This window comes from Triticum aestivum, chromosome 4B (genome assembly GCF_018294505.1).
Source record: "Triticum aestivum cultivar Chinese Spring chromosome 4B, IWGSC CS RefSeq v2.1, whole genome shotgun sequence".
Classification (NCBI taxonomy): Eukaryota; Viridiplantae; Streptophyta; class Magnoliopsida; order Poales; family Poaceae; genus Triticum; species Triticum aestivum.
The window spans coordinates 639,480,047-639,491,287 of record NC_057804.1 but is presented as its reverse complement, the minus strand read 5'-3'; positions in this window follow the sequence as shown (position 1 = coordinate 639,491,287).

Here is an 11,241-nt window from a genome sequence, read left to right as displayed (position 1 = left end):
ACCCCAAGGCTGCTCCCCTCCTCCTCCCACCTATATATACATGGGGAAGGGGTGCCTAGAAGACACACCAACGTTTGTTAGCCGTGTGCGGTGCCCCCCTCCATAGTTTACGCCTCCGGTCATATTCTCGTAGTGCTTAGGCGAAGCCCTGCACGGATAACTTCACCATCACCGTCACCATGCCGTCGTGCTGACGGAACTCAACTGTTCCTCGACACTCTGCTGGATCAAGAGTTTGAGGGACGTCATCGAGCTGAACGTGTGCAGAACTCGGAGGTGCCGTACATTCGGTACTTGATCGGTCGGAATGAGAAGAAGTTCGACCACATAAACCACGTTGTCAAACGCTTCCACTTTCGGTCTACGAGGGTACGTAGACAATCTCTCCCCCTCTCATTGCTATGCATCTCCTAGATAGATCTTGTGTGAGCGTAGGATTTTTTTTTGAAATTGCATGCTAGTTCCCCAACAGTGGCATCCGAGCCAGGTCTATGTGTAGATGATATGCACGAGTAGAACGCAAAGAGTTGTGGGCGGTGATCGTCATACTGCTTACCACCAATGTCTTACTTTGATTTGGCGGTGTTGTTGGACGTAGCGGCCCAGACCAAACTTACCTAACCGCGTTCATGAGACCGGTTCCACCGACAGACATGCAACTAGTTTTGCATAAAGGTGGCTGGCGGGTGTCTGTTTCTCCTACTTTAGTTGAATAGAATTTGACTACGGCCGGTCCTTGTTAAAGGTTAAAACAACAAACTTTATAAATCACCATTGTGGTTTTGTGTCGTAGGTAAGAATGGTTCTTGCTAGAAGCCCGTAGCAGCCACCTAAAACTTGCAACAACAAAGTAGAGGATGTCTAACTTGTTTTTGCAGGGCATGTTGTGATGTGATATGGTCAAGACATGATATGATATACGTTGTTATATGAGATGATCATGTTTTGTAGAAGTTACCGGCAATTGGCAGGAGCCTTATGGTTGTCGCGTTATTGTATGAAATGCAAACGACAGGTAATTGCTATACTTTATCTCTAAGCGGTAGCGATAGTTGTAGAAGCAATAGTTGGCGAGACGACCACTACGCAACGATGGAGATCAAGGTGTCGAGCCGATGACAATGGAGATCATGATGATGCTTTGGAGATGGAGATCAAAAGGACAAGATGATGATGGCCATATCATGTCACATATTTTGATTGCATGTGATGTTTATCTTTATGCATCTTATTTTGCTTAGTATGACGGTAGCATTATAAGATGATCCCTTAACTAAATTTCAAGGTATAAGTGTTCTCCCAGAGTATGCACCATTCCAACAGTTGTTCGTGCTGAGACACCACGTGATGATCGGGTGTGATAGGCTCTATGTTCACATACAACGGGTGCAAGACAGTTTTGCACATGCAGAATACTCAGGTTAAACTTGACGAGCCTAGCATGTACAGACATGGCCTTGGAACACTGGAGACTGAAAGGTCGAACGTGAATCATATAGTAGATATGATCAACATAGAGATGTTCACGTTTGATGACTACTCCATCTCACGAGATGATCGGACATGGTTTAGTTGATTTGGATCACATATCATTTAGATAACTTGAGGGATACCAATCTAAGTGGGAGTTCTTAAGTAATATGATTAATTGAACTTAATTTATCATGAACTTAGTCCTGATAGTATTTACAAATTATGTTGTAGATCAATAGCTCGCGTTATAGCTCCCTTACGTTTTTAATTTGTTCCTAGAGAAACTAAGTTGAAAGATGATAGTAGCAATGATGCGGACTGGGTCCGTGATTTGAGGATGATCCTCATTGCTGCACAGAAGAATTATGTCCTTGATGCACCGCTAGGTGACAAACCTATTGCAGGAGCAGATGCTGACCTTGTGAACATTTGGCAAGCTCGATATGATGAGTACTTGATAGTTTAGTGCAGCGTGCTTTACGCTTAGAACCGGGACTTCAGAACTATTTTGAATGCAAAAATTGGTATTTCAGACTCATGCCCGTGTCGAGAGGTATGAGACCTCTGACAAGTACTTTGCCTACAAGATGGAGGAGAATACCTCAGGTAGTGAGCATCTGCTCAGAATGTCTGGGCACTACAATCGCTTGAATCAAGTGGGAGTTAATCTTCCATATAAGATAGTGATTAACAAAGTTCTCTAGTCACTACCACCAAGCTACTAGAACTTCGTGATGAACTATAATGTGCAACGGATAACGAAAAAGATTCCCGAGCTCTTCGCGATGCTGAAATCGGCGAAGGTAGAAATCAAAGAAAGAGCATCAAGTGTTGATGGTTAACAAGACCACTAGTTTCAAGAAAAAGGGTAAGGGAAAGAAAGGGAACTTCAAGAAGAATGGCAAGCAAGTTGTCACTCCCGTGAAGAAGCCAAAAGTTGGACCTAAGCCTGAAACTGAGTGCTTCTACGACAAAGGAAATGGTCACTGGAAGCGGAACTACCCTAGATATTTGGTGGATAAGAAGGATGGCAAAGTGAACAAAGGTATATTTGATATACATGTTATTGATGTGTAACTTAATAGTGCTCGTAGCAGCCCCTGGGTATTTGATACCTGTTCGGTTGCTATGATTAGTAACTCGAAACAGGAGTTGCAGAATAAATGGAGACTAGTTGAGGGTGAAGTGATGATGTGTGTTGGAAGTGGTTCCAAGACTGATATGATCATCATTGCACACTCCCTATACTTTCGGGATTAGTGTTGAACCTAAATAAATGTTATTTGGTGTTTGCGTTGAGCATGAACAAGATAGGATCGTGTTTTATGCAATACGATTATTCATTTAAGAGATAGAATAATTGTTATTCTGTTTACATGAATAAAACAGAATAACATTTATTCATGTAAACAAAATAACAATTATTCTATCTCAGGAATGATGGAGTGAGCCAATGACTTACTAGAAATAATACATACCAATGTATGCGGTCCGATGAGTGTTAAGGCTAGCGGCGGGTATCGTTATTTTCTAACCTTCACAGATGATTTGAGCAGATATGGATATGTACTTAATAAAACACAAGTCTGAAAAATTTGAAAAGTTCAAAGAACTTCAGAGTGAAGTGGAGAATCATTGTAACAAGAAAATAAAGTTTCTACAATCTGATCATGGAGGAGAATATTTGAGTTACGAGTTTGGCCTTCATTTAAAACAATGTGGAATAGTTTCACAACTCACGCCACCTGGAACACCACAACATAATGGTGTGCTTGAACGTCGTAACCGTACTTTATTAGACACAGTACGATCTATGTGTTGGGGAACGTAGTAATTTCAAAAAAAATCCTACGCACACGCAAGAACATGGTGATGCATAGCAACGAGAGGGGAGAGTATTGTCTACATACCCTTGTAGACCGTAAGTGGAAGCGTTAGCACAACGCGGTTGATGTAGTCGTACGTCTTCACAATCCGACCGATCAAGTACCAAACGTACGACACCTCCGAGTTCAGCACACATTCAGCCCGATGACGTCCCTCGAACTCCGATCCAGCCGAGTGTTGAGGAAGAGTTTCGTCAGCACGACGGCGTGGTGACGATGATGATGTTCTACCGATGCAGGGCTTCGCCTAAGCACCACTACAGTATTATCGAGGTGGACTATGGTGGAGGGGGGCACCGCACACGGCTAAAAGATCAAACGATCAATTGTTGTGTCCATGGGGTGCCCCCTGCCCCCGTAAATAAAGGAGCAAGGGGGGTGCGGCCGGCCAAGGGGAGAGGTGCGCCGGGAGTAGTCCTACTCCCACCGGGAGTAGGACTCCCCCCCTTTCCTAGTTGGATTAGGACTTGGGAGGGGGGAAGGAGGAGGGAGAGAGGAAGGAAGGGGGGATGCCGCCCCCCTCTCCTTGTCCTATTCGGACTAGGGGGAGGGGCGCACGGCCCAGCCCTGGCCGCCTCTCCTCTTCTCCGTAAAGGCCCACTAAGGCCCATTAACCTCCCGAGGGGTTTCGGTAACCTCCCGGTACTCCAGTAAAATCTCGATTTCACCCGGAACACTTTCGATATCCAAACATAGGCTTCCAATATATCAATCTTCATGTCTCGACCATTTTGAGATTCCTTGTCATGTCCGTGATCACATCCGGGACTCTAACAACCTTTGGTACATCAAAACATGTAAACTCATAATATAATTGTCATCGTAACGTTAAGCGTGCGGGCCCTCCGGGTTCGAGAACTATGTAGACATGACCGAGACACGTCTCCGGTCAATACCCAATAGCGGAACCTGGATGCTCATATTCGTTCCCACATATTCTACGAAGATCTTTATCGGTCAGACCACATAACAACATACGTTGTTCCCTTTGTCATCCGTATGTTACTTGCCTGAGATTCGATCGTCGGTATCTCAATACCTAGTTCAATCTCGTTACCGGCAATTCTCTTTACTCGTTCCGTAATACATCATCTCGCAACTAACTCATTAGTTACAATGCTTGCAAGGCTTTAAGTGATATGTATTATCGAGAGGGCCCAGAGATACCTCTCCGACAATCGGAGTGACAAATCCTAATCTCGAAATACGCCAATCCAACAAGTACCTTTGGAGACACCTGTAGAGCACCTTTATAATCACCCAGTTACGTTGTGACGTTTGGTAGCACACAAAATGTTCCTCCGGTAAACAGGAGTTGCATAATCTCATAGTCATAGGAACATGTATAAGTCATGAAGAAAGCAATAGCAATATACTAAACAATCGGGTGCTATGCTAACGGAATGGGTCAAGTCAAATGACAACTCATGTCTATGGTTAGGAAACATAAGCATCTTCGATTAACGAGCTAGTCTAGTAGAGGCATGCTAGTGACACTCTGTTTGTCTATGTATTCACACATGTATTACGTTTCCTGTTAATACAATTCTAACATGAATAATAAACATTTATCATGATATAAGGAAATAAATAATAACTTTATTATTGCCTATAGGGCATATTTCCTTCAGTCTCCCACTTGCACTAGAGTCAATATTCTAGATTACACAATAATGATTCTAACACCCATGGAGTCTTGGTGCTGATCATGTTTTGCTCGTGGAAGAGGCTTAGTCAACGGGTCTACAACAGTCAGATCCGTATGTATCTTGCAAATTTCTATGTCTCCCACCTGGACTAGATCCCGAATGGAATTGAAGTGTCTCTTGATTTTCTTGGTTCTCTTGTGAAATCTGGATTCCTTCGCTAAGGCAATTGCTCCAGTATTGTCACAAAAGATTTTCATTGGACCCGATGCACTAGGTATGACACCTAGATCGGGTATGAACTCCTTCATCCACAATCCTTCATTTGTTGCTTCTGAAGCAGCTATGTACTCCACTTCACATGTAGATCCCGCCACGACGCTTTGTTTAGAACTGCACCAAGTGACAGCTCCACCGTTTAATGTAAACACGTATCCGGTTTGCCATTTAGAATCGTCCGGATCAGTGTCAAAGCTTGCATCAACGTAACCATTTACGATGAGTTCTTTGTCACCTCCATAAACGGAGAAACATATCCTTAGTCCTTTTCAGGTACTTCAGGATGTTCTTGACCGCTGTCCAGTGATCCACTCCTAGATTACTTTGGTACCTCCCTGCTAGACTTATAGCAAGGCACACATCAGGTCTGGTACACAACATTGCATACATGATAGAGCCTATGGCTGAAGCATAGGGAACATCTTTCATTTTCTCTCTATCTTCTGCAGTGGTCGGGCATTGAGTCTTACTCAACTTCACACCTTGTAACACATGCAAGAACCCTTTCTTTGCTTGATCCATTTTGAACTTCTTCAAAACTTTGTAAAGGTATGTGCTTTGTGAAAGTCCAATTAAGCGTCTCGATCTATCTCTATAGATCTTAATGCCTAATATGTAAGAAGCTTCACCGAGGTCTTTCATTGAAAAACTCTTTTTCAAGTATCCCTTTATGCTATCCAGAAATTCTATATCATTTCCAATCAGTAATATGTCATCCACATATAATATCAGAAATGCTACAGAGCTCCCACTCACTTTCTTGTAAATACAGGCTTGTCCAAAAGTCTGTATAAAACCAAATGCTTTGATCACACTATCAAAGTGTTTATTCCAACTCCGAGAGGCTTGCACCAGTCCATAAATGGATCGCTGGAGCTTGTACACTTTGTTCGCTCCCTTTGGATCGACAAAACCTTCCGGTTGCATCATATACAACTCTTCTTCTAGAAATCCATTCAGGAATGCAGTTTTGACATCCATTTTCCAAATTTCATAATCATAAAATGCGGCTATTGCTAACATGCTTCGGATAGACTTAAGCATCGCTACGGGTGAGAAGGTCTCATCATAGTCAATCCCTTGAACTTGTCGAAAACCTTTTGCAACAAGTTGAGCTTTGTAGACAGTAATATTACCGTCAGCGTCAGTCTTCTTCTTAAAGATCCATTTATTCTCAATTGCTTGTCAATCATCGGGCAAATCAACCAAAGTCCATACTTTGTTCTCATACATGGATCCCATCTCAGATTTCATGGCCTCAAGCCATTTTGCGGAATCTGGGTTCACCATCACTTCTTCATAGTTCGTAGGTTCATCATGATCTAGTAGCATGACCTCCAGAACAGGATTACCGTACCACTCTGGTGCGGATCTTATTCTGTTTGACCTACGAGGTTCATTAACAACTTGATCTGAAGTTCCATGATAATCATAATCAACTTCCTCACTAATTGGTGTAGATGTCACAGGAACCGGTTTCTGTGATGAACTACTTTCCAATAAGGGAGCAGGTACAGTTACCTCATCAAGTTCTACTTTCCTCCCACTCACTTCTTTCGAGAGAAATTCCTTCTCTAGAAAGGATCCATTTTTAGCAACGAATGTCTTGCCTTCGGATCTGTGATAGAAGGTGTACCCAACAGTCTCCTTTGGGTATCCTATGAAGACACATTTCTCCGATTTTGGTTCGAGCTTATCAGGTTGAAGCTTTTTCACATAAGCATCGCAGCCCCAAACTTTAAGAAACGACAACTTTGGTTTCTTGCCAAACCATAGTTCATAAGGCGTTGTCTCAACAGATTTTGATGGTGCCCTATTTAATGTGAATGCGGCCGTCTCTAAAGCATAACCCCAAAACGATAGCGGTAAATCAGTAAGAGACATCATAGATCGCACCATATCTAGTAAAGTACGACTACGACGTTCGGACACACCATTACGCTGTGGTGTTCTGGGTGGCATGAGTTGCGAAACTATTCCGCATTGTTTCAAATGTAGACCAAACTTGTAACTCAACTATTCTCCTCCATGATCAGATCGTCGAAACTTTATTTTCTTGTTACGATGATTTTCAACTTCACTCTGAAATTCTTTGAACTTTTCAAATGTTTCAGACTTATGTTTCATTAAGTAGATATACCCATATCTGCTTAAATCATCTGTGAAGGTGAGAAAATAACGATATCCGCCACGAGCCTCAACATTCATCGAACCAAATACATCTGTATGTATGATTTCCAACAAATCTGTTGCTCTCTCCATAGTTCCGGAGAACGACATTTTAGTCATCTTGCCCATGAGACACGGTTCGCAAGTACCAAGTGATTCATAATCAAGTGGTTCCGAAAGTCCATCAGTATGGAGTTTCTTCATGCGCTTTACATCGATATGACCTAAACGGCAATGCCACAAATAAGTTGCACTATAATTATCAACTCTGTATCTTTTGGCTTCAACATTATGAATATGTGTATCATTACTATCGAGATTCATCAAAAATAGACCACTCTTCAAGGATGCATGACCATAAAAGATATTACTCATATAAGTAGAAATACCATTATTCTCTGATTTAAATGAATAACCGTCTCACATAAACAAGATCCAAATATAATGTTCATGCTCAACGCTGGCACCAAATAACAATTATTTAGGTCTAATACTAATCCCGAAGGTAGATGTAGAGGTAGCGTGCCGACCGCGATCACATTGACTTTGGAACCATTTCCCACGCGCATCGTCACATCGTCCTTTGCCAGTGTTCGCTTAATCCGTAGTCCTTGTTTCGAGTTGCAAATATTAGCAACAGAACCAGTATCAAATACCCAGGTGCTATTGCGAGCTCTAGTAAGGTACACATCAATAACATGTATATCACATATACCTTTGTTCACCTTGCCATCCTTATCCGCCAAATACTTGGGGCAATTCCGCTTCCAGTGACCAGTCTGCTTGCAATAGAAGCACTTAGTTTCAGGCTTAGGTCCAGACTTGGGTTTCTTCTCCTGAGCAACAACTTGTTTGCTGTTCTTCTTGAAGTTCCCCTTCTTCTTCCCTTTGCCCTTTTTCTTGAAACCAGTGGTCTTGTTGACCATCAACACTTGATGCTTGAGGGAGTCCTAGATTAGGGGGTGTCCGGATAGCCGGACTACCATCATCAGCCGAACTATCATCGGCCGGACTATCATCATCGACCGGACTCCAAGACTATGAAGATACAAGATTGAAGACTTCGTCCCGTGTCCGGATGGGACTTTCCTTGGCGTGGAAGGCAAGCTTGGTGATACGGATACGTAGATCTCAAACATTGTAACCGACTCTATGTAACCCTATCCCTCTCCGATGTCTATATAAACCGGATGGCTCTAGTCCGTAGCAAACAACAACAACAACCATTACAATCATACCATAGGCTAGCTTCTAGGGTTTAGCCTCCTTGATCTCGTGGTAGATCCACTCTTGTAAACATCCACAATATCAGTATCAATCAAGCAGGACGTAGGGTGTTACCTCCATCAAGAGGGCCCGAACCTGGGTAAAACATCGTGTCCCTTGTCTCCTGTTACCATCCGCCTAGACGCACAGTTCGGGACCCCCTACCCGTGATCCGCCGGTTTTGACACCGACATTGGTGCTTTCATTGAGAGTTCCTCTGTGTCGTCACCGATAGGCTTGATGGCCTCTTCAATCGACAACGACGCAGTCATGGGTGAGAATTCTCTCCCCGGACAGATCTTCGTATCCGGCGGCTTCGCACTGCGGGCCAACTCACTTGGCCATCTGGAGCAGATCGAAAGCTACGCCCCTGGCCGTCAGGTCAGGTTTGGAAGCCTAAACTTCACGGCCGATATCCGCGGGGACTTGGTCTTCGATGGATCTGAGCCACCGCCGAGCGCGCCGCACTGTCATGATGGGCACGACCTAACTCTGCCGCCGGACATCACCTTGGAGGCCGCACACGAATCCGCTCCGACCCAGAGTCCGGAGCCGATCACACAGATCGAGGACGGATGGCTGGACACCGCCTCGGGAGCTGCAACTTCTATGGCGATGGAGCCGAACACTTACCTTGTCCCGCATAAAGCTCATGACTCCAAGGTGCCGGACTCTCTGCCGGACTCCGAACCTCCTGCGCCCCTGGCAGTCGAATCCGATTGGGCGCCGATCATGGAATTCACCGCTGTGGACATCTTTCAGCACTCACTCTTCGGCGATATCTTAAATTCGCTGAAGCATCTCTCGCTATCCGGAGAGCCCTGGCCGAACTACGGCTAGGATGGTTGGGACGCGGATGACGAAGAAATTCAGAACCCACCCACCACCCACTTCGTAGCCACCATCGACGATCTAACCGACGTACTCGACTACGACTCCGAAGACATCGATGGTATGGACGACGATGCCGGAGACTATCAAGAATCAGTGCCTACAGGACACTGGAAGACCACCTCGTCATACGACATATACATGGTGGACACCCCAAAAGATGGGGACGGCGAAGAAGCAATGGAGGCCGATTCCTTAAAGAAACAGCCCAAGCGCCGACGTCAGCTGCGCCGCTCTAAATCCCGCCACAGCAAGAATGGAGATTCCGGCACAGGAGATAATAACGCCCCAGAAAGTGCCGAAGACAACCCCCTCCAGCACGATCCAGCGCAGGAGGCAGAAGCAAGCCCTCACGAGAGGGCGGCAGACGAAGAGGTCGAGGATGATAATTACTTACTTCCCTCCAGAGACGAGGCAAGCCTCGACGACGACGAATTCGTCGTGCCTGAGGATCCCGTCGAACAAGAGCGTTTCAGACGCAGGCTAATGGCCACGGCAAACAGCCTAAAGAAAAAGCAGCAACAGCTTCAAGCTGATCAAGACCTACTGGCCGACAGATGGACCGAGGTCCTCGCGGCCGAAGAGTATGAACTCGAACGCCCCTCCAAAAGTTACCCAAAACGCAAGTTGCTCCCCCGACTAGAGGAGGAAGCGTACAAACCTGCATCACCAGCGCACAATACGGCAGACCGACCACCTCGTGGCCGCGACAGAGAGGCATGCAAGCCCTCCACCAAAACTGTACCCCGGCATCACTCAAAAAGCATGAAGCCACGGGGGAACGCGTCGGACTTGCGAGATATATTGGAGGACAAGGCAAGACAATCCAGATCTATCTACGGATCACGTGGGCGCCCCAAGACCCACGACGAATACCGTCGCGCCGGATACAACTACTCCGGCCGGGCCGAACACAGCAGACAACGCTCTCTCGAGCTACGTCGCGATATTGCTCAATACAGAGGTGCTGCGCACCCACTATGCTTCACTGACGAAGTAATGGATCATCAAATCCCTGAAGGGTTTAAACCCGTTAATATCGAATCCTACGATGGCACAACAGACCCCGCGGTTTGGATTGAGGATTATCTCCTCCATATACATATGGCCCGCGGCGACGATCTTCACGCCATCAAATATCTCCCGCTCAAGCTTAAAGGTCCAGCTCGGCATTGGCTTAACAGCCTGCCCGCAGAGTCAATTGGATGCTGGGAAGACCTGGAAGCCGCATTCCTCGACAACTTCCAGGGCACGTATGTGCGACCACCGGACATAGATGACCTAAGCCACATAATCCAGCAGCCAGACGAATCGGCCAGGCAATTCTGGACACGGTTCTTAACAAAGAAAAATCAAATCATCGACTGTCCGGATGCAGAGGCCCTCGCTGCCTTAAAACATAACATCCGCGACGAGTGGCTGGCCCGGCACCTAGGATAGGAAAAGCCGAAATCCATAGCAGCCCTCACATCACTCATGACCCACTGCTGTGCGGGAGAGGATAGCTGGCTAGCTCGCAGCAACAACCTCAGCAAAAACGCTGGCAGTCCAGATACCAAGGACAGCAATGGCAGGTCGCGTCGAAACAAAAACAAACGCCGCATTAACGGCGACAACAATGAGGATACGGC